Source organism: Anser cygnoides, chromosome 4, assembly GCF_040182565.1.
Source record: "Anser cygnoides isolate HZ-2024a breed goose chromosome 4, Taihu_goose_T2T_genome, whole genome shotgun sequence".
NCBI classification, from domain to species: Eukaryota; Metazoa; Chordata; class Aves; order Anseriformes; family Anatidae; genus Anser; species Anser cygnoides.
In genome coordinates this window covers 48998210-49023968 of record NC_089876.1, presented here as the reverse complement: position 1 = coordinate 49023968, position 25759 = coordinate 48998210, and the positions used below count along the sequence as shown (strand labels likewise).

At 38.5% G+C, this 25759-nt stretch overlaps 1 long non-coding RNA gene across 10 annotated transcripts in view; it reads right to left on the bottom strand.

Moving 5' to 3' along the window:
* The window catches only part of LOC106032282 (uncharacterized), an 86282-nt gene that overhangs the window by 44183 nt on the left and 16340 nt on the right, over positions 1-25759 (bottom strand). For 7 of the 10 annotated variants that reach the window (XR_010831141.1, XR_010831147.1, XR_010831140.1 and 4 more), the window contains exon 1: positions 20583-24265. The exons of 1 other annotated variant lie outside the window; for it this stretch is intronic. This is a non-coding gene — a long non-coding RNA (uncharacterized lncRNA). Of the gene's footprint in view, positions 1-20582; positions 24266-25759 lie in introns of those variants that run through there. 2 more of the 10 variants (XR_007166099.2, XR_010831143.1) reach the window with 2 other exon arrangements.

The window sequence follows — 25759 nt, the reverse complement described above, 5'->3', positions numbered from 1 at the left end:
CTATATTTTATCAGTTTAACCTGTATATCCCTCTCCTCTCAAAGAGCTCTTAAGTTTTGGTTAGGAAGATGATTGGAAGTCTAACAGATCCTTTACAATTGTATGTTCATTGCATTCTCCAAACGTAGTTCTGTGCACCAGTCTGATTTTCTAAACTACTTAAAATAAAATTAGTTCTATTTTTGTTCTTAATGGGGCCAGGTGGTAAGAGAATAGGAAGCAAAGCCAAAAACAAAACAAAACACCACCACTAGTTTTGGCAGGTATATATATAATTAAGCATGCTCTGCTCAACAGTGCAAAGAGAAGTTAGTTCCTGGAAAATTTTGCTAGGAGGCATTATATACTATCTCCAAAATATGTGGGGTAAGGGCAGGCTGAGAGGGGAGTGATCCAAAGAGAGTCAGGGATTAGATTCCTGAGAGATAGCAAGAGTCATCTAGGGTTAATAAAACGAACAAAGGAAGGAGAAAACATTGCCTGTAATGAAGTCTATTGATTATGAAACTGCCTCCAAAGGGAGTGGTGTTTGCCTTTTGAGAATACAACCAAAGCACTAAAGACGGGCTTGTAAAAAGACACAGCTGTACTAACAGAGAAAGGGACTTGACCTAGGAGAGTTTTAGCTTTTTCTTTTTTTTTTTTTTTTTTTGAAATATGTGATGTGGTATTTAGGTATGAATGCATACTGTAATAAATGTTTTTACCTGTCTCTACACAAACATCGGTGTCATTCTCTGCAGCCTCCAGCTGATATCACGGTTTGCACGAACAAGCTACCCATCCCATTGGTCATGTCTGCAATAAGTGTAGACAAACCTGGTGTTCCACGCGTATTTTACTATGAGGAAATGTCACCATTATAGAAAGTTGCATTTTACTCTGAGTGCTCTAAATCACTGAACTGCAGGTGCCTATACTTGATTAATTTTGTCACAGGTTTCTTTAACCAGTCATGGAAATTACATTACTTATAGCAACGTTCAAGCCCACGCTGGCTGGAGGATACATCCATCTAAGCAAAACTAGTTGTTACTTCACTATACTCACAGATGCTTCGTCCACAGATCTATTTATTTATTTATTTATTTTTAAGAGGGAACTAAGTTCTTGGCCCCATTGGGAAGTCCCGAAGATTAATTCTGTATTGCATAAGGCAATGGTGTGGGTTTCTTTTCTGCTTTACTAGAACTCACATGTAGGAAGTCAAAGCACACAACATGCTTTTTGAAAAATTAATAGCTTTCTAGAGAGAAACTGCAATAGTTCTATTCCTTCCCTGATTCTACCCTCTCCCCTGACAAACTGTTTCAAGTCAACCCAATTCTTGACCCAAAAGATTGATTTGGGGTTTACTCAGGAAAGACTTTTTAGAATTTTAGCAGCCGTATGACCTAGTCCTGAACCAGAAACAGCATGTTATACACAGATAAAAAATACTGAAGAAAACAAAAACTAGCTTATTATCATTTTCATAAGATAATCAATGAGATTAAAAATCACATTTTGTCTCAATCACAAGCAATCACAGCAGGAAAAAAAAAGAATCTGAAATACACGTCGATACACCTCAAGTCTCGGAGAGCTTCCCAAAGTGGCAGCACATATAAGAACCTACAGGCCCAAATTCATTCCTAATATACCTGTGGTGACTTTGAGAAATCTTGATCAATCGTATTGGGTTGTATATTTGGTTACACTAGTCCAATGTCATCAGTTCTGGCTACCTTCTATAAGGTTTTGAGGGAGATCTCCTCCTCCACCCTCACTTGCATACGTATTGCATTATTAGTTTGCATCTAGAGTTTAAAATCAGTGGCTTGCTAAACCAATGTGGAAAAAACATCTGGTTCTGGAATCAGATTTAGGCTCTCCACATCAGCCACAGAAATTGTGATGATTTGCTACCAAAGCCTCAGAAATGAAGGCCTGTCTAATTGAAACATTTAGTATGGGGACATAATGTTCCTCTGTAGGCTGCTAGAAAGCATTTTAAAGAAAAGCTCCTGGCCTTGTTTCTGAAGAATTATAGCTGACCTTGTTGGTGTGCCGTGATTGTTGCATGGCCTGTCAGAGCTGAGAGAACTAGTAGGATTTTTACAGATTCTTGAGAAAAGTCAGTCAGAGAAACTGTTCATCTGAAGCTTATGAGGACAGTACAATAGAGTAGCTATTGCAATAAAGTGACAACAAAAAAGGTGACGTTACAAAATAATTAAGCATCTCTAATTGTTGCAAAGAAAAAAATTAAACACGTACAACTCAGAATTTCAGTGTTGCCAGATAATTAACCCTTAAGTCAGAGGATGTTTGTACCTACCTTTAATAAAGTTTCACTTAACATCCCTAGAGAACTAAGTTATTTCCAAGATGGGACTTAGATATAACTCGTTGCCTCTCAGTCACTCGGTAACTCTCTACAAATATTGTGTAGCACTCAGTGGGATTAGGGCAAAATAAATCATAAAAGACATGAATTGTGCGACTATGAAGCATTCTAATCTCTTATGGCTTTAATCATAACAGGTGACCATTAAATTTCTGTGTTGGAAGTGCATATCTGATGATATTACACTGCATATTGACTCTGGCTGTTTGCTGGAGATAGAAGTGAAAGCCCTGGGGAGAGCTGGAGTGAACTAAGACCATGCAAAGTAATATTTAAACTGGAGTTGAGGGAGTTTCATATCTTGGTTAGTTATTGGGGATTGCACAGTATTAATTATTACTAAATGTAGCTATTTCATACACTATCTGAATAGAACCTCGTTGCATGGGTTCATTAGTTAACTCTTAGTTAATTTATACCTGAAGGAAGGGAGTCAGTCACTTTCACCACAATGTTTTCCCCAAAAAGTAAGATCTCTGTGCTTTAGTGATAGATTACATGGATTGAATATTGTCTTCTGAGCTAAAGAAAAGAAAGTTAACTTCTCTCAAGTTCCATCTGTAACTATAGCAGTTACAAGATTTTCTCATTTACACCCTAAAGAAGGGCAGAAAGAAGGACAGAACAAATCTCCTCCTGTTATTTATTATTCCCATTTTCCAAATAAGCACAGGTGGTGAGTGCTGGATTCAAGCATGCTCCTGCTTCAAGTCACATGTTCTTTTTTACATGTATCTGAGTAGAGTTAAAGACGGCTAATACTTGAAGCACCACACCATGCCGGATCACCAAGAACACCTCACAACATACAACACCATACAACAGCAAACAGCGTTTTCCCTGACTGAGGAAAGCAGACAAATCCTGTCTTTGTAAGAGATCAGGCCACGCAAGCCCAGCTGACAGGTGACGATACAGAAGCACATTACCAGAATGAAAGAGAGTTTTTGGAACTAGAAGGTAAGACTTACCAGTATTCCTGAGGAAAAAAAAAAACAAATCAAAAAATAATAATAAAAAAAGCCACGTCTAAACCTGGCAGTTAGTCATAACAGAGCATGCCTAGACTCCCTCCCTTATTCTGTGGTCTTTGTGGTACTTAAATATCCAAGGGGAGGATGATATCACAGTGGAAGCAGCTAATGTGTCCTTCTGTGCCTCTGTATAGGCAGACATTTGTAGAGTATTATTCTCTTGCAAAACTGATTTTTCTTTTTCCCCCTTCTAAATGTGTTCCACATTGAAAGAACAGTGCAGAGAGGCAGTGAAACTCTACTCACTAGCACCCAACTCAGGACAATAAATTAGCCTTCAACCTCTACAGTTCCTTAGCTATTCAACAACATTGTTCTTTTAAAAAAGAAGAAGAAAGAAACAAACAGCAACCCAAGATACAAACTTTAAAAAAAAAAAAATCATGGTATTTTCCCTCCTTTTTATTGCCCAACATCATAAGCAAGACAACTACTAGTTAAGTCAGACTTGGTAACTAGATGTACTATGTTTGAAAATATACCCAACCTAACATTAAAAGCAAACTCTGCAGCAGCTGCAATATTTTAAGCAGTTACCACTACATCTTTTTCAAATATATCTTCTGATCTTCCCAGTAATTACTAGCTGTATGCAACGTACCATTTTTCTGTCTCGTTAAGAACCCAATAGTATAATTAGATATGCAAAGCCCAAAACTGTTTATCATAACTTGTTATAAAAGATATAAAAATAACAACAAAAACTTTGTCTCTGATAGAGGATTAAGGAAACATATTGAGAATATACTTGCACAAATCAAGAGCTGATCTCACAGATACATCCAAGCCAAACAGTATTTGAGTAGATCAGTTACCTGTAGTAATGGGAGGATGTTTAGTACTCACAAAAGAAATTGGTGATTGTTTAGAAACCACAAACTTTGTAAAATGCGTGTAGCAACATTTAATATTAAAGAAAAAAACTAAGCCTCAAAAGTTGAAGTGAATGGGCACCATACAATGTCTCAAGCTGGCTAATGTGAGTGACTTTTAAGGAATCAAACTATCCTGTCAAAAGAAGTGCTTCACTTAAATGCCAGTAAACCGCTTATCAGTTGAGAGAGCAGAAATCCCACAGCTTTTCTACTTCTAGCTGTCATTTTTCTTCATTGCAGTTCATCTCTATCATAAAATTTACCTCCAAGGCAAGAAAAGGCACTGGAGGAAATGATTGCAAAATTCTGGAAATAGCGTGTTGTGTCACACCAAATTCCTAGCACTGATGCTGGGGTAGGAAGTAGTCCAGGCTGGCTAGGCAGCTATAGGTCTAAGCTATAAAACAGTTGTAGCTTAAAGATTTTTTTCAATCTTTTCCCTAAAATCCTGTTTGTAAGCGCTTGCTAAATAAATCTTTTTGTTCCACTGTTAAGCCTGGGTAGAACTGGGGTAGGGAGGAGGATGGGAGATGGATCAGAAAAGCACTGGGAATCTTCACAGCCTGCAGGGGCTAAGGAGTGTTCCCTGTCAAGAATCAGTCTGCAAAGAGCCCGGGTGGGACTTGTACCGTCGGTGACAGCTTTTGGGAAGGAGCTCCCTCAGGCAGGTATAAATCAATAAATACTCTATTGCAAAGTAAAGGTGGTTGAGAGACATACCAGCAGTTCTAGATGAACTGAGTATTATTATAACCTTAGGCAATACAAAGCTGACAAATGATATCACTTGCACTCCCAAATGGGTGGCACACATCCAGGAAAATGCACTAAAATGTTAAGGACCCTAAAAGGAATGGGCACAACAGCATTCATTTTAAAATCTGAAATCCACCTCCAATGCCTATGTCTAGCCACTAACAATTTTCAGTTGTTAGGAAATACTAATTCATGCAGCTGGATGCAAATCCCCTCAGTTTTTCTTCCAAGTTGTCAGAAGCCTGACAAAGAAGATAGCCTCGGCCTCCAGGAAGCAGGTTCAAGCCCAAAGAAATATCAGCATTTCCTCATGTCAGCAGCTACTGCAAGGAACGTCTCTTCTGCACTGAACTCGGGTACTTTTGGCTTTGCTGTCTCATGCACAGCAGCACGTGTACGCCAGCTCTTTCGCCCATACATACAGAACATGAAACACATAATTCACTTCCTGGAGAGAAATTTGAGGGGTGGAAGGAGAGGAAGGAAAGCATCATGTGAGAGATTGTAGTCACCTTCCTTAACATAATACTAGCAGATGCTCAGACAGCACGGCAGAGAAAGTATAATAGGAACACAACTTCCTTCCTGAAATGTGGATGTAAAAAGAAAAGCTCAGATGAAACCCAGTTCTTTGAGAGGCCTGATTCTCTTCATCATAGAAGTATCTTCAGAAGGAAATTTACTGGCAATGCGTGATAGCCTTTAAAACCATTATTAGTAGGACAAGAGGCAAATTTTCAAGTTCTGACACTACTAGAAATGCAACCATAGTGGAACAACGAAATATTAAATGCTTCTGTGTCTGATCCAATAAAAACAATACTTTGCATTTCACTTATCAGATAATTAAAGTTGTCCAACTGCTTTAGAAAATCTTTAAAACTATTCAGTTGCAAGCATGACATTCATAACAGCATTCCCATATAATCAAGAAAAAGATTCTCAAGTTATACATAAGACAGGCTTAGACTGATCAGAAGCATAGAAAACAAGAAACATAAAGGATTTCTTCACTATTTTTGCTGCCAGCTTTTGCAACCCATCTTTGTTAATGAACATCCTTCATTTAGTAATTGCAGAGATGAGAAATATTCCAGCTCTAATATGGCAGGAGGGGCATCAGATTTCATAGAAGACACAGCTATTTCCACCCCTCAAATTGTACCTGCTCCAGACAGTTTCAGGTCAAGCCAGAGTTGACTGATCTTTGTGTTCCATATTAAAAACAAACAAAAAACCAACAACGAAAAAACACCATTAACACACACACAGATATTTTAAATCTAAACTCCAGACATCTTTGATCTTTGTTGAGAGTTAGGTGGCAGGCAGAGTAAATGGAAACTAACATTACAAAAGGTGCATCTTTTTTTTTTTTTAAAATATATTTTATTTTGAAAACATCACAGGCAACATGGAACAAGAATTCCAGAACCAACTTCAATTCTGATATATATTACTTGTGAAGCTTTGCTATCAGCCACTTCTCAGGTCTCTTGAATAATTTCTCAGCAATTTAGTAGAATGATACATAGGTCTCCAGATTAATTTGTCTGGATTGACAATGATGCTTTCAATTTAGAGGCATTTTAATCACTTAAAGAGGCAGATATGCTGGGATGAAGATAAACATAGTTACACAAGACAAAAATTCCTTGTTCCTCTTCCACTTCAGAGTGTTAGAAACAGTCTCTAATACTTCAACTGTTACTCCCGCTTGCATCTTGGTTTTCTTCCAGACCCCTTCCACTTTTAAGTCCAGGCTCCACATCTCCACTTTTAAAGCTCCATAAATCTCTGCCCTACCAAAATCTGTTCTCATTGCCTCATGTACCTTGCTCCCCTTCATTAAATCTTTCATCTCCTTTTCTTCACATGTTTCTTCATGCTACTATTCCTGTTCCTGAAGATATCCAGTGCTCTTATTGGCTCATTCTCCCACTTAAACTCCTCCTAAGAATTATTTGAAACAAGACCAGCAAGATATGTCAAACACTGAATCCAGCAAGCTTTCTTCAGCGTAACACCAACCTAAGCCTATACTGGTGCCTGAACATGGTGCCGTGGCTCTTTTAAAGGGCTTTCTCTTTCCGGGACACGAGCTGGGGGGGTGGGGTGGGGGGGTGGGGGGTGAAGTAGCATTTACTTGATTCTGCCTAGAATTTTTTTCTGCCTCCCCATTCTTCCTGCACTTTCATCGTAAGATGTTAGTTATGGACAAATTCAAAACAGTTGCTAATAAGGTAATTATTGAAAATAGCTATTAACATCTTCAGAAACACTGTACTTAAACCCATGCAAATTTGATGTGTAGATACAGAAGTTTCCCCAGATGACTATGTAGAATTTACAGGACATCTTAACGCAAATGCCTTTAATCGCCTCAGTATTTTATGCTACATCCTGGCGTGTCACACTCTGGATGCAAAAATGGAAAACAACAATGTTTATCCCTTGGAATAACGGAAATAGACACAAAAGGTAAATAATCATTGCTTTAGAGGCTGATTTTCTGCAAAGCAAGAAAAGAGGCTTCTGTGAAGCCTCCAGTACTTGCTGCCATAGTAATGCACCCAGGCTGGCCAAAGTCTGCTCCTAGAATGACACCCGGTGGCCATAAAAATGAACAGCAAGACATTCCCTTGCCCTTCAGTATCACTCCCTGCTCTGAAGAATAGGGGCCATCACTGGAAATTCTTCACAGGAATCTGCAAAACACACGAAAATCCTGTGCAACATCCGTATTACCATACATGCACAGGCTTACTACGTAATGCATGGTGTTTTGGACAACCATGTACTTTTTGTTCTTGTTAAAGTTGTATAAGAGTAATAGCTAGTGGTTTCAGAATTACCGAAGTGAAATTTCTTATTTTATTCCATACTTTCATTTTGGAAACATCTAGAAGTGGGTGAGTGGCATTTCCAAATTATAATGATCCAGATGTAGGATTCAGCCATAAACTTATCTTCCCCACCTTGGAAAAGCAGTTTATCTATTTATTTGAAGTTATAAGACTAAAACGCACTTATTCAGCTTTAAGCTTTAGGATGAAGATATCTAAATTAGACACATCCATCACTGTGGTTAAAATACCTTCAAACCAAGTGAAACAATAAACTGTGTTTAAGTAAATCATTGTATTAAACAAGGCATCATGCTCTAGAAAATTAATTGGCAATTGAACATCAGTGAGAATTGAGTTTCTTGCCACTTATTTTATCCAGCTTAACTACCATGAGTCACAGCAGAGCTTTTCTTAAGCAACATCCTAGACAAAATGATGTGATAATATTTTGTAGATAATAAGAAATGTACTGCTTTAAGTGAAATAAGCAAGAGAACTTCAGCACAGATCTTTGGTGTTACATTCTTAGGCCTTTTGGCAAGTTAAATGGAAAGGGAATATTTATTGCTTGTCAGTTTTCCTTTGTCTCATTTTATTTCTCACTTCAGAGTCAAAATTCCTGCTGATACCATAAGCTTCTTTATAGTAGCTAGGGATATTACAGAAGACCATTGTCCTTTTTTCTTGTTGAGAAATATCTAATTTTTCTCCAGTAGGTACAAAGCCAAATACATAAAGCTTCACAGACATCCTTGCACAACAGAAATTCTTAAGGCAAGGGCAATTCTGTGCTTCATTTGGCAATCCTTGCACCATTACCCTCACTGGGCACCAGTATAACAGAGATGGCTGGTAGGTATCGAGCCATAACCCTGCAAACTGCTTTTGCTTTACTGTCTTCTCATCTCACCTGTGCCTCAACATCCCTGCTTAGAAAGATAAGGGTTAAAATACCAAAAGATGTTTGCTTATATAAGCATAATGAAATTATTCAGGTACTTTGTCTGAAGTAATGGTTTATTAAGATACATTAGCATACAACATCTGAAAGAGATTACCACTGAACAGAAAATGGCACACACATGGCAAGCGTAACAAACTGCACTAGTCTGGAAACAATGACAAAAATGTGTCACTTATCAGTAAGTTATACACGTGTACTTACTGGCCAACCAAGTATGCAAGAATGTAAAGCTTGTGGCAGATCCAACAAATGAATGAAATCTAAACAAATAAGAAGCATAGCAATGGGAAGAATGACCTCCCACTGTATTAAGTTTAAAGCTGGATATTGCCAAGAGACATGCAAAGCTGCTGGAATATGCACAGAGCTAATCCTTAAGATACCATGGAGCCAGACCAAAGATAGCAACGAGAAGGCAGAAGGTGGGTTAAAACACAGCCATGCAAACTGCTGCCAGCTGCCAGAGCTGGGTCAGGATGCAGACCTCTGTGTTGCAGCAAGCAGGGCTCAGGCTGAGCAGCCTTCAGAGGATAGTCCGAGCACCTCCTTTCATCTTATCCCTGCTGTCATGATGCAACAGTAGGAAAGTTTTAAATGCTTTTCGTTTGCTTGCCTTTTGTTCACTGAAAAAGAAAGACCAACTTGTGATCAGCTGGGAAGTGTCAACATTAATTGCCAAAGTACTACTAGATTTTTGTACTCCCTCTTTCACCTGTTCCCCTGTCTCTACAGACTGCTGTGTTAAACCAAATCATGATTTAAATGCACTAGGTCCAGGTGTGGGAAAACAATGTCTTCATAGATCAATGCAAACCAGATAAAAGGTACCAAAAGATTAAATCACACAGCACGGTGTTTCAGACTACTGTATTTACACCCACATATACTACCTTTATGCATGTGCTACCATATTTATACAGCTCCATCCAAGTTAGGTCTGTATTTTAGAAGAGAAAATTATAAACATGTGCATGCACAACCTCTACCCGAATCCTAAGACAGACCTGAAGGTTCCAAAAGTAAAGTTGTGTAAGCAGAGGTAAGCATCATCCTCAAACCTGTCAGAGGCAGGAAAAATGCAAACCTCAAGCTCGTCACATCCCTGATGCCTTCTGAACCCATTCTTAACTTCCAGATAACCAGGAAATGTTGCTTCACATCAAACAACAAGATATGATGTCTACTGACGTTCAGTTGCTTGCTCAGTAAATCACCTTCAACAAAATGCTTATTTTCAGGTGATCATTTATTTTTCCTAAAACAGTTTTAACACTCAAGTCCCACATTTTATAAATGCTCAAAATAACTTATTCTGGTGCAACTTTATGCAGTATCTTGACAAACCTCTATGAATCTGACAATAGTGAAGTTTCTTATTCCTTAGCGAAGATTTCTTTCATTTTTGGCATGACATTTACATTCCCAAACTTGACAGATGCGGTAATAGTTGGTCTTGGCATTCACTGTTAAATGACTCTGGCTCATGTGTTCATTCATCTACTCTGTTTTAAAGAATTCCTTCTGGCTGTTAGTGCTTTTCAGCAGGACTCTTCTTTTAAGTACTGTTTACTACCTTTGCCTGTATCTGTGGAAGAATATTTTATTGCAGATGTGTAGACCAATGTATTTACCTCATAGGATAATTCAGTATCAGCTCTTCAGATTCATGAATACTGAAAGAGAGTTTCCCCCCCCCTTCGTTTTCCTGTAATTTGCCCTTACATTCAGTTAATGCCCTTTCTTATATAATCACGTTTGCTTGTAATCCCTTCTCTGATTTGTACATTCAGTATCTCTTGCCCTTTAAAAATATTTTTATTAGCACATCCATAAGCTCATTTGTAATTCCAAGAAGTGTATAACCCCTCACCATCATTCACAGTGTACAATGGAGATCTGCCTCTATTTTGCCCACCAGGATATAATTTTCTTTCTATTCCATACTGAGCTGATGACACTGCATTTCTAACACTTGATTAAAACTAACAAAAAAGAAACCTCAAATGAAAAAAAGACAAAGTGGTGAAGTAAGGATAACAAAGGAGTTCTCAAGGTGTGAGAAACAGTTGTATTAAATCTGAAGTAGGAAGCCCTCCCTTACTTCACATTAACATAGCTGCCTTACACAGTTACTGCAAGCACTGTGGCAGTGCTTATATGCATTTCTCTGAAAAATCCCAAGGACAAGAGAGAGCTAAGTTGTGCAAGGCTGACCCCCAAACAAATAGATATCAAGAAGTAAGATCTCTCTACCATTATACAATTTGAAAACCTCACAATATGTGGGGATTACAAGAACATCGAATATCAATTCATTGTACTATCCTTTTCTAGATCATTTTCCAGTATTCCATTCCCACAGGTAAACTAGAAATGAATGCTGTATCTTGCGTTTGTTGAACAGAACTCAAGGCATAAGACATTGTAATTGTTGTTTTTCACACAGTTAATTATTTGAGTTGTAAGCTTTATCAAAGTTTTACTACTTGGTAAACACATGCTTGATACTGCATTGCAAGCAAGTCCTTCAAAGTTATACTCATTTGCAAATCCAATTATAAAAGAAAAGGTGAAATGGACTGTATGTCTTGTGTGGCAGAAACAAAAACTCTTTATACAGCTATTAGAACTGCTAGTGCTCTGGAAACAAGCATTTAAAAAAGTTGAATAATTTTGCTTTTAACAAATTAGCAGAACAAGCCAAATGGAAAATTACAAGAGTTGAGAAGTGTTAGTAATACAGGAAATAATGTTCTATAGAGCATGTGGATAGTGCAAATAAGGTGTTCTTCAGTGAATGTACTTGTTTTCCTCGTACTAGCAGCTCAAACGACAGTATAAATAGCAACTATTGGAAATGAAACTATAACTTACAGAGATCAGTGTTTCCATAGTGACTATAAAGGGGAAAGTTCAAGTGAGATTTTGATTAGGAAGGTCAGGAAAGCCAATCTTTTGTTATGCTTGTTCTCCCCACAGTAGAAGACAGGTGGTATCTGTGCCAGCTGCAGATAGGCTAGAAACACAACCGCGAAGGCAGAATTACAATAAGAACTCAACTTTCTTGAAAGCCCTACTGAAATCAAATGATTGTCTTCCTGAGATGGGCATTAGATGCTTTTTATGGGTGTCTATAGCCCTAAGTAATACAATACCCCATACTGCAGCATCCAGTTCTTTGGTGTCTTAGATACATTAAAAACTTTTCTGCCATTAGAGAAGTGCTGCAGCTGCCCATGAAATTAATGGAGGAAATTGTCTACATATATAAATAAAATAAATATAAGTCCCTGAAAGAGATGCACTGGGAACACCCACATGTCACAAAGTAAGATAGTAGTCCTGCTATACATAAGCTAAAATATACCTATATTTATTCTTTTCTACAGCCTGCCCCAAGAAAAGGCAATACCTTTATTGTCAGAATAGCTCTGAGAGGGACATTGATATCCCAGAATACCAGCAAATATTCTACCAGGCCGTCTGCAGAAGGACAACCTCCCTCTTTACCTCTTCTTGGATCAAGTGGCAGGCCACAGTGAAGGCACCAAGATTCATGCACAGCTGAACCATATGGACATCTCTGCAATCGTTTTGAGGCAATTGGTGACATCTAAGTAGTGGCTGTAGTCATTCAAGTTCCTCTGATGACTCTTCAGTGATCAAACTGACCCTTTGGTTAAGTCATTTGTATACAACTTTATACACGCTGAGTAAACATGGTCTACATGCGTGTTGCTTTTGTCTGGCAAACCACTGAGGCTTATTGTAAGTGACTGATGCTGGACTTCAATATATTTTCAAGAAGGCACAACGTTCCCATTCCCAAAAGGGAATGGCATGTTGAATACATAGGGATCAAAGGAACTCATGGTTGTTGACATGATTAGAAGTAGGAAAGATGATTCTTACTGAGTAAAACACACGGCCTCCACAAATACTTTCCCTCATGAAATAACACCATGTTCTTATCTAAGTTAAGCTTCTGCATACTGATCACTTTAATCAGACTGAATTAATACGAAAATGCTTGATCCAGTTCAAAGATGGATCTCTGAAACCTTAAATCTACCTTTTCTCTGCAGAAAATGACTAATCCAGAATTCTGATATATTATCTCTAATAAGATGTGCCAATTCTACGTCAAGGTTGACTTAATTAAAAATAAATATACAAAAAGAAAAGCTTGCTTCAGTCTTGTTACAAATTCTCACTAAAAGTTTCCAAATATATTTAGAACATGTTTAGAAACATTCTGTCAAACCCTGACACAGAGTGATAGTCATTAAGTTTCCATTTCAATGGAGACAAAATATGAAATTGAAGTTAGATTCTTACCTATTCTTTCATTTTACCATGAAGATCAGTGTTGGTCTTTAAAAATGTGAAACGGCTTGCTTACACATCATGAACTTCTGCACAAATTTTGTGATATTTTAATCATTTAAGTTTTATCACTTAAAAAAAAAACTTAATATTTCTAAATAAAACAAAAATTTTAATTCCTTAGGATATTAATAACTTTAGCACAGTGCTTTGACCATTTACTAAAGCCAAGATGAGTTCCCTGGAAGAAAAAGAAAACATAAGAAATGGGCAGATCTTGCAGGCCCTAGGATGTTCTGTGTTACACTGGATAGACAGGGCTTTATTCCCCATGAATATTCCATGAAAGAAGATATAAGAATACCTGTCTCACTTCACTTATGAACTGGAAAGAAACATTTTCTCCTGGTAAGAAAGTCTTATGACTTGACAATAAAGGACATTTACCTGACACAAATTCTGCCATTAAAACATATTTTTAATGACAATTTTTCTAGTATGGGAAAGTGAGTTTTTCAAAATGAGACTTTTAGAAGTCATAATTTTCATTGAAATTTATTTTTTAGGACTCATTTCAAAATAAGCTGGCATTACACTAAACAATATCAACTGGATGTATCACCACAGTGCCTCTACAAGTTTTTAATATGCCGAGGATGGCCAACGCGTGATAGAAGAGTCATTGCAACAAGCATGAAGTATCCTGAATTGAAAATTCTATTCAAAAATGCAACACTATTTATGTCCCAATAATGTCCTGTTGTGGTTTAACCCGGCTGGCAGCTAAACACCACACAGCCGTTCGCTCACCCTCCCCCCTCCCTCTCTGGGATGGGGGAGAGAAACGGGAAAGTGAAGCCGGTGAGTTGAGATAAAGACAGTTTATTAAGACAGGAATATAATAATATAAGGAATATAAGGAATATAATAATAACAATAACAATAATAATAGTGATAATGATAATAGTATTAACAATAATAATGTGTAAGAAAACAAGTGATGCACAATGCAATTGCTCACCACCCGCTGACCGATGCCCAGCCTATTCCCGAGCAGCCGGCCCCCCCCACCCCGGCCAGCCACCCCTATATATTGTTTAGCATGACGTCAGATGGTATGGAATACCCCTTTGGCCAGTTTGGGTCAGCTGTCCTGGGTCTGTCCCCTCCCAGCTCCTGCTGCACCCCCAGCCTGCTCGCTGGCAGGACAGAGCGAGAAGCCGAAAAGTCCTTGGCCTGGTGTAAACACTGCTCTGCAACAATTAAAACATCAGCATGTTATCAGCGCTCTTCTCATCCTAATCCAAAACATAGCACCCTACCAGCTACTATGAGGAAAAATTAACTCTGTCCTAACTGGAACCAGGACAGATATCCACCCCTTATTCCATACCATTTATGTCATGCTCAGGTTACACTCTTTCCAATATATTCTAATTAATCACCATTTTCATCTATGATATATAGCAATTATGGTAGTGATGACATACAGTATTATATAATAATTAACATACTACAATTCAACTCATGGGCTATTCTCACCCAGTATCAAATCCCCTTGAGGTACACACCGGACTTCCCCATTCTTTTGCATTACCCACCAAGTGCATCCAGGTCCCTGAGCAAAAGCAATTCCACGAATGGGTTTGCCTTTTCCTGAGGCAGGAGTAGCCCAGACTGTTTTACCCAGCATGTTTCTTACGTGCACTACAGGAACTTTATCCCCTTCTACAGTGCGTAACAGGTTTGATTGGGCAGGTCCAGCTCGGTTGGCATATCCCCTGGTATTGACTAACCAGGTGGCCTTTGCCAAATGTGTATCCCAATTTTTGAATGTCCCAGCACCCATTGCTTTCAGTGTAGTCTTCAACAGTCCATTATATCGTTCAACTTTTCCAGAGGCTGGTGCATGATAGGGGATGTGATACACCCACTCAATACCATGTTCTTTGGCCCAAGTGTCTATAAGATTGTTTCGGAAATGAGTCCCGTTGTCTGACTCAATTCTCTCTGGGGTGCCATGTCGCCATAGGACTTGCTTTTCAAGGCCCAGGATAGTGTTCCGGGCGGTGGCATGGGGCACAGGATATGTTTCCAGCCATCCGGTGGTTGCTTCCACCATTGTAAGTACGTGGCGCTTGCCGTTGCGGGTTTGAGGGAGTGTGATGTAATCGATCTGCCAGGCCTCTCCATATTTATATTTCAGCCATCGTCCTCCATACCAAAGAGGTTTTGACCGTTTGGCTTGCTTGATTGCAGCACATGTTTCACAGTCATGAATAACCTGTGCTATAGTGTCCATGGTCAGGTCCACCCCTCGATCACGAGCCCATCTGTAGGTTGCATCTCTACCTTGATGGCCTGAGGTGTCATGGGCCCATCGGGCTATAAATAATTCACCTTTATGTTGCCAGTCCAGGTCCACCTGAGCCACTTCAATCTTAGCAGCCTGATCCACCTGCTGGTTGTTTTGATGTTCTTCAGTAGCCCGATTCTTGGGCACATGAGCATCTACATGGCGTACCTTTACAACCAGGTTCTCTACCCGGGCAGCAATATCTTGCCACAATGCCGCAGCCCAGATGGGCTTGCCCCTGCGCTGCCAGTTGTTCTGCTTCCATTGCTGTAACCACCCCCACAGGGCATTTGCTACCATCCATGAATCAGTATAGAGATAGAGAACTGGCCACTTTTCTCGTTCAGCAATATCTAAAGCCAGCTGAATGGCTTTTACTTCTGCAAACTGACTCGATTCACCTTCTCCCTCAGCAGCTTCTGCAACTCGTCGTGTAGGACTCCATACAGCAGCTTTCCATCTCCGATGCTTTCCCACAATACGACAGGACCCGTCAGTGCTGAGTACAAATACCAGGTTAAAGTCGTGACCAGATATTTCATCATTTCATAAGCCATTGCTACACCGCACAGTACCATAACAATCTTAAACCAGGGCCCGGAAAGGATAAACAGTGCAACAGGGAGCACATACAGAAAGTAACGCACCATAAAACTCAATTTGGAATACAGGTACAGCAGACTGGAGATTAAGGCAATCAACATCGTGACTAGCAACTATTAAGCAGGTCCAATACTTATACCAATTTTAGTTTAACACACTCTGGTCAGATTTGTCGATATCTCAACCCTTCGGGCCCCACGTTGGGCGCCAAAAGGACTGTTGTGGTTTAACCCGGCTGGCAGCTAAACACCACACAGCCGTTCGCTCACCCTCCCCCCTCCCTCTCTGGGATGGGGGAGAGAAACGGGAAAGTGAAGCCGGTGAGTTGAGATAAAGACAGTTTATTAAGACAGGAATATAATAATATAAGGAATATAAGGAATATAATAATAACAATAATAATAATAATAGTGATAATGATAATAGTATTAACAATAATAATGTGTAAGAAAACAAGTGATGCACAATGCAATGCTCACCACCCGCTGACCGATGCCCAGCCTATTCCCGAGCAGCCGGCCCCCCCCACCCCGGCCAGCCACCCCTATATATTGTTTAGCATGACGTCAGATGGTATGGAATACCCCTTTGGCCAGTTTGGGTCAGCTGTCCTGGGTCTGTCCCCTCCCAGCTCCTGCTGCACCCCCAGCCTGCTCGCTGGCAGGACAGAGCGAGAAGCCGAAAAGTCCTTGGCCTGGTGTAAACACTGCTCTGCAACAATTAAAACATCAGCATGTTATCAGCGCTCTTCTCATCCTAATCCAAAACATAGCACCCTACCAGCTACTATGAGGGAAAATTAACTCTGTCCTAACTGGAACCAGGACAGTCCATTATGAAAACTACTGAATCTTTCTTGCACACATGCAAACCACTAATATATGGCTTAGTAGTGCTCTAGTTAAAGTTTGTACTTAAGATCAATTAACATGCAGGAACTACACAGAAAGATTATTCTGACTCCTATCCTAGATGTATCAGTACAGCACAGGCTACTCAAACAACAAAAACCTACACAATCCAATCCCCCCCCCCCCCCCAAACAAAGGCAAAAAAATTTAACAAAACACCATCAAAAACAAACAAACAAAGCATACTCCAAGAAAAGAAAACAAACAACAAAAGCCCAACCAACCAAAGAAACCACTTGCAGAGCAAGGAAGTACCCAATGCTGAACTATCACAATTTTCAGGCAAAAGCCTCTTTCCTCCAGTAAGGGTAACACCAGTACAGTTATAGGTACAACACTGATCATTTCAGTCTTCATTTATCCTAACACACTACTGAGAAGAATTAGGCATGGCGTCCAGCCGATACCACTTTGGAAGGGGGTCTGGTGACAATGATCTAAGGCCAATATGGCAAAAAGCTTTGCTGCACCAGTATCATTATATGTCATGACATTCTACATTTGACACTCAGCTTCCTAGAAATAAAGCAACTGACTGCAGTGGCTCAGAAGAAATTGCAATCATTCAGAGGTAAAAATAAATTCATTGTGTTTTCTTCTAAATTTAGGTCTTGTGGCAATTCAAGTAAATAAATAAAAGACTGTTCTCTAAGTAGCAATCCATGTAACCCACTAATTATCAGAGACTATGGAATTAAAAAGCTATAGATGCGAGAAAATTGTAATGTAAACTACAAAAATCAGGTATGATTTAAGGACACATTATGCTTAAGACATTTCATGCATTCTCAGTACATGACTGAATTAAGAATTTACAGTATTTCCCTTTAATTAAATTACCACCTGATCACAATTTGATGTCATGAAGCAATGATATCATGGCAATGACCATCATTCAGATTATCGCAAAATGTTACAAAACATATGGAAACACTATGCCTATATACTTTCTGATGAAATAAAAATTGGAAATATTCCAGAGGAGAGTCTTTCATATTCATCCAATCCCTTAATTAAAATCCAGACGATGTCTATAAAACTACAGATTAAAATATGGTGATGATCAGGTAAATTTATGGATATGAAACACATGAGGGGGAAAAAAAAAAGTAACATCTTATACAGTTGTTAAGAATCTTGCACACCTTTACCAAAATCATGTTTTGACAGCCCTGGCTTGTTTTTCAAATTTTAAATTATCAAAGTGCTTTGTTACTGAATAAGAGGCAATCTAAAAAAGCAATTTGACAGTCAAACAAAATTATTAGAGGGGGAAAAAATTGATTGTGAATTGATCTTTGAATTTGCCAGTCCTGGTCAGGGTTAAACAGCCTTCTATAATAAAACAACACGTTAATAAAGCAACATTTAAGTATAAATAGTATACATTATCATCAATAAATGATATATATATATAAATATAAAAAAATATATATAAATATAAAAAATTATCACTTTATAAACTTATGACCAAGACATAAGTTCCCATTTCTTTGTGCTTGGTTACACAAGAGTTTTAGAGGAACACCTCTAATTTACTAATTTAATCAAATTCTTTCCCAAGAAAATTTGTTCAGTCTTATTACAACTTTTTTTTCAAGTATCAATCCATTCTGGTTTCATTGACTTCATTAGTCATCCAAATCCACTGGTTCCTCTGCCTTCAGTTCAATTATTCTCAGTTCATTGTTATACAAGTAACTTTAAGTAAGATCAATGAGTCAACTGTGTAAATCAAAGTTACACTGAATATCATGCAAGAGACTTGGCTTTTATGGTTGATCTGAGCTATGAAAACCAAACTGAAGGAGAGAAGGACAGCTACATTAGGGCACCTCTGACATCAGCTGAAAAACAATGCATAATACTGACACTTACGACGAGACCGTAAGCATCATGCAACCTGTGTTGTTCTGATATTCTAGCTAGGGTAAATTCATGCAGCTTCACTGGTTTGCAGCTTACGGGTTGGTAAATTCAAACTCACACAAAAGAAACCGTAGAATAGGTGGTTCGGGTTGATACAAAATATTTTTCTACGAAGTAAGAAGTAAGCTCTTTTAACTAAGTAGGTTATCTAGCATTTCTCTTTCTACCCTGACATTACTTTCAGCCATTTATAAATTTTTTCTGCATGCAGACTTACTACGTTCAAAGACCCATTTTGAAAGTAACCAGTCACTATTAATTTCTGTACATTTAAACATCAAGAGATAAAAACAGATAAGAAGTAGCTTCCAATATCCCACAATATGCATATTTATGCACAAACATACACATTCCCTCCCCCCAACCCCTTTCCCTTCCCACTGTTTAACATGTCCTAGGAAACACTCCTGCAGGAATTTAATCAATGGAGATCACAAAAATACGATGTTCCCGCTTCCCTCTACCCCTTCTCCTGGCAATGGAATCTCAAAGCAGTTTTCTTGCCTACTGAGCTCTTGACCTTTTTGTTAAGTTGACAAAGACACTGTAGTAACCAGCCAAACATGCAAACACAGTGAAGACACTACAGTAGGAACCATTCCTGAATCTTTAAAACAAAGGTACATTTGCCAGTAACAAGATTCCTCATCTACCTAGGACAACTTCTGTCATCTAAATAACCTAATATAGATACAGCAATACTATGGAAACAATACCACGGGGATCTACACAATAAGGATCCTCCCTTACAAATAACTGCAGGATCACTTCTGTAACTTCTGAACGGGGCTATAGGAGATTGCAAATAAAACAACATTGTACCTTGAAAACCAGAATTGTTTTAGATAATAGTAGCCTACCACAGTGCAAATGGAAAAAGCTGTTCACACTTCTTTTTAAGATATCTGATAGCAAAAAGAATTGAGATTCAGGGAACAAATATTGTGATAGAAATGCTGATACTCATGTATGGAAAACAGTAATTGATGCAGAAATCTGTTGTATCTGACATGATAAAAGCGAGGAGACACTAACACCAATCCGATAACTGCTGTCATGTTATGCAACCATTTCATTTCAGTCTAAGACCTAAAAATTCTGTTAAGACCTAAAAGTGGACATGAACATTTTCTGCCAATTACTGCTTGAAAGGTTGTGATTGATCCTTCAATATCAAATCAGTGGATACTTTAAGACATTTGAACACCATGACAGAAGAAAGGAGATCCCTGAAACAGTGCTGGTTTCACGCTTTTTCCTCATTCTAGTTGCAGAGATAAAGGTTCAGATAGGACATAGGACAGGAACAAAGGATCAAGAAATACCACCACAGACTAAAACAGAGTACACCAATTAACAAGAAAAGGATACACTGTGCAAAAGAACACTTTTTGCTGACAGGAATGGAGAAATTATCAAGGTCATAATACAAGACCTCCAACTTGGGCTTTTCAATATTTAACCTGATATGCTGTTGGAAGAATCTACCTGTAAGTGTTCCATTCCTTTTATATTTGGGGCAATAATAATTGCTATTTAGAGTAAAAAAACCAACAACAACAACTTAATGCATAAATACTCAAATATTACCTTGTCCTGAGATATCAAAAATATTCCTTCAATTTCTTAAAGAAAGCATTATCAGAAAGGCATCTGCAGTAAGTCTGCCAGACATGCTGGAAATAAACATTTTGCCACAGACAGCAATGGAAAATTCCACCAAGCTCTTCTAAATATTGATGATATTGCTTAATAGGAAGCACTGATTCATTGAAATTTGTCACATCTGGAGAACGAGCCTGTGATAAACAGGTAGGTCATCTGTTTATGTAGCCAGACACTGGGGGAAGAGTTCAGTGTGTTCTCAGTATCCAAACTATTTTTTGTGAAATCCATTACCAAAGAGAAAAATAGAGTACTTCACTGTATGAGTAGCTGAGGGGGAGAGAGAGAAACTCCACCTAAGGCCAGACTAATTTTTTTCCTGCAAGTACTGAATTCACTGTTTTACAATGGCCTTTAAAGTCATTAAGAACAAATAAAACTGAATCAGCCTGCTCCCTGTACTGAAAATAAGACACATTAATATTTCTGCCTAAAGTATAACCTCTTTCCATGGCAAAGCATATCAAATTGCAGAATTAAAAAAAAAAAAAAAAAAAAAAAGAGGAACACTAGCAGATACATTCAGGATAGATATCAAGTCCTGAAAACCAGCTGTAATTTAGTACATAAATATAATCATAAAGAATTCATTCTGGCAAACAGATAAACAAGATGCAGCACAACATATATCCTAACTCCATAATCAACCATACATGTGCATGCTTACATAAATCCAATAGGTTAACTCAAGACTGATACAGCTTCTATCGTAAAATAAATGATTTTTCACCTTTGCTATACAGTTATTTTCAGGTAAATATAGCATCTACAACCACTCTAAATAACATTTATTGACAGTTAATGATTTTGCTGTAAAACATCTCTTGCCAGTATACCAAATGTGGCCCTTCTGTTTTCTATCTACTGAGAAAAGGAACAGGGAGATGGTTATGCAACATGAAGAGTTATTTTGCCTAAATGGGGCCTGGAAAAAAACAAAACAAAACAAAACATTTTCTTAGCAGAATTTACTATTATTTAGGTGGGAAGGAATACTCTATCCTCTCTGTCTCCTCCATTCACTGTTTTCTAAACAACAAATCTGTCATTTTTGCTAGTCACTTGGGAGAGAGCCCTGGGGTCAGCCTTAAGAGTTTAAAGGAGTGTGGAAGGACCTCTATTTAAACATGGAATATTAGTGAGAAACTTGGTAAAATGTAAGAATCATAGGCACAGCTGTAACAAGAAATTTAGTACAGGGAAAGGCATGATCAAATCACCCCACATATCATGACATGTTTTTGTCAAAAATAACCCATATTTCTACTGATAAATCAATGTTTCTAGAAGGACAGAGATGGTAGATCAATGGAAAGTTAATAACAACAAAAAGGAGGTGCTGCTCAGTGTATGTAACTGTAGTTGAACTGGACCACAGGAAGAGAAGAACAGCTCCATAGCAGTTAAGAAGAGCACATCTATCTTGTGCCTCTAGAAAATCCCAGAAAAGAAATTTTAATTTAGGAATAATTAGTATTTTCACTTTAATCAAGGCTTAGCCAGAAAGCCATCATTTCTTAAAACCAAATATGTTTTGTGGTACCATTACAGACTCCTTGAAACCAAACTCCCTGTTGCACCTGTGAGAGAGACTGCAGCCTTGCACCGAAATACTTACAATTCTCACAACACATATGCTCTAGGAGGAAGCGCCAATTAGCATGAATACCATCTTGATTTGCAGATCTGATAAACAGGACAGTTACAGCTTCATGAATTGGCCACATCCAACAGGTAGAATGCATTGCCCCCAAATTAAACCACCACACCTTTCTCCTGCTTGCAGAGGCATTTATTCCCCAGTTGCCAATAACATCACTTTGTGACAGATCCTTAACTCTCCCCCTGCATGCTTGGAAAATAATTCTATATCTAATGAAAAGCTACAGGACACTGCAAAAAAATGATTCCCCCCTCACCCTTACTGAGGCTTTTGTGTGAAGCCTCATAGATCTCATTGACAGCAGAGGACCCTGATATTTCCTTGTCATTCACCACCTCCCTGCCATGTCCAAAGGAGCTTCTTCAGATTTATTTACCCTAAGTTTTGCATGATATTTAACTGAAATTCAGATTTGCTTAATTAAAAAATAAAATGACATTTATGCCCTCAAATAATTTGCTTAGTTTTATAATAGTTGCTAAATGCATTTTGTTAACATGATGGGTTCAGATCAAATATCTCTGGGTAAAAAAAAAGGATGATTATTACAGAAAACAAAAGGCAGATCTTATTTACTTCAGTGTATATTTGTCAATGAAATATTCAGAATAATTCCACAGAACAAATCTGGGGAACATAGAAATTCATATAATCTAGTTAGAGTTTTCCTCCTTACCAAGTTGCTCCCATTCATCTATCATGCAGCTGTTAAAGACTAAATATACAGCCAGACCCCTCTCACCTTCCCACTTATTTTTCTTCCACTGGGACTACAAATAGGATTTTAGATATTTATCTCACAAGGATTAATGCATCTCCACTATAAATCTAGCTGCTGTGCTGCTATGTAAGTTACTCAAGTGCTCCATAATCAAAATGTAAGTATAAACTACAGCCAATTAATTCAAGATGCAGAACTGGAGAATGGATTGCAAAATCCTTCCACAGATCACAAAGTTATAAGCTTTCAGATCCACCCTGCTATACAGTGGGTCATATTGCAGAGTTCACATTTAGATTTATTATGTGCTTATGTGTACTCAAAAGTTCTACTCATCAGCTTTTCTTTATAAAAGCCTTGCAGTCTCAACATCACTGAGATGCAGAGAGGACAGTTTTTTTCAGCAAGATGTTTGCCTTTTTCTGATCCATCCACGCAAGGCTCTGTCTGTTTAGAAAGGGCTTTGTATGCAAAACAAACAGACAAACACAAACAAACAAACCACAGAAAACTTCAAACATCATGTAGTCCCCCCAGCTACAATATCTATATGTCAGATGGTGGAAGCCATGCAAGAGCATAGATGAAAGGATTTTATGCTCATCCTCTTTCTTCAAAAATTCATTCTTCCACGCCAGAGATTATTGCTGCCCACCCTGAAGTTAGATAAAGCAATTTATTAAAGTTTACACACAGGTTAAAACGAACAAACAAACCACCACCTATGTATGCGAAATTATCTCTGTAGTTTTCAAATCTGTTGTTGTTGTTGTTTGTTTTGGGTAAATTGCAAGAACGTGGATTTCTAAATCTCTGTATTTCAAAGCCATTACAAATTCCATTAGGCCTGATGATTTTTGTTGATCAGAAAGTCCACTGATTTTAACTGGTATTGGGTCAAGCCCAGAATTCTTGGCTATTTAGTTGCTTTTTTATAAAGGTAACTAAACACATTGCAGGATTTAGCCTGAACTCCTGGTGCCTAGACCTTGTCCTTCATTTCAGTTTACCTCTGCACCTTGCAGGAAACCACTTCATAAGACAGAAGTGGTAGTCCTGACGCCTGACCAGCAGGCTGATCCATCAGGCCTAGGGTAGCGAATGAAGGATGTGCTGTCAGATACCTTGGCCCCACGCCTTGGCTGGGAGAGAACGCGTCAGACACCCAGCAGCTCATCTGTCTGGTCTGCAGCTCAACTACATGGTGGCAATAGTTTCTGCAAACTTTCCTCCCTCTCTTCCTGGAGATATTAGCAGGATGTCCTTTCTGGAAAGCCACTGATGAGAGCTATGCTGTCCCAGTGACGCACACTCTGCATGCAGCACAAAACCTTTTCAGCCCCGTGAAGGGGAAACCACAACAGTTGCTACAAGGCACCTACACTGAAAGACTGGAAGATGATCTGAATACTAAATATGAATGCTAAATAGCACCCACTGATAACAGAAACTCATACATTTTGCCTTGAATTCAGCAGGGGTGGGTGGGGAAAAAAAATTAAAAAAAAGAAAGAAAAAAAGAAAAAGGTATAGTTTAAAAGAAAAAAAAACACAACTAAGAAACCTAATAAATGTATTTGTTCTTTGCTGAAAGTGATTTTCAGGTACAAGTGATCATCTTCCAGACTTGTGCTTTTATAACCATTAGCAAAAAGACAACAGGGGAAAACACACAGAAACAAGCAGAACCCATAGCAACATACCTGGTAGTTTATTGTGGTCAAATGTAAAATAAACATGAAATTTAATGAAATGACTTAGTAAAATGCTGGCTTTGGATGATTACTCTTTAACTATTACTTTCTACATGCTGAAAACTTTTACATTGATGAAACACTTAGACTTGTTTTCTTTCAATTCTCAGCCTTGGTTTCTGTTACAGAAAATAAATGTGGTAGGAGAGAACATTTTTCATATCCCTCAGTGTGTTTGTTTTGACATGTGTTTAGTTCTCCTTTCCCCACCTCCATCCACGAGAATACAGGCTTGCATTGTCCTGCACAGCCCTTTGGATTTTTCCACTCCTTAGATGTTGCATAAGTTTATTTTTAACTTGTTTTTACATCATTCTGTATGCACTTAAGCCCTTTCATCATTACGTGGCTTTCTTGTGAATGCTGCAGTGTGAACACTGTAAATGTGACCGCATACAGACACTGTAGCATAAGCAGCATGTGGCAACTTTAGCTACTGTATACAAGATATTTCAGAAAGTCTTTCTAGCAGAGTGCATGCACTTTGTCTCCAGCTTCCAGACAGCCTATCATATAGCACTCAAGGCAGCCAGGGCTTTTATGGGAAACAGATGGTAAGAGAAAGTCACGACCTACTTAGTAGCTAGAGTGAAAAGCAACTTTAAAACTAGTTGGTCCTGCTCCTTTCTCAATTCCCTTGAGAAGCAGAAGTCATGCCACTGAAGTCAGTGGAACTACAGCAGTGAAATCCTGATGTTAACCCCCAAAATCAAGAACGCTGCACAGCTGTGCTTGCGACAGCCAAACATGCAAAACACACATTTTCATCCAGTGAGAGTTCACGCAAATAGACCCCTCACAATTACTCCATCTGCAAGCCAGACAATATTTGCTCCCTCTTCACAGATCCAAGCCACAGAGGTTTTAAGCAATTCAAGGAGAGGTTATAAAACTGTGTCTGAATTAAGGCTCTAGGCTGCAGCACTCAATGGCATCACACCTCCACTAACTCTGCTCTCTTCCG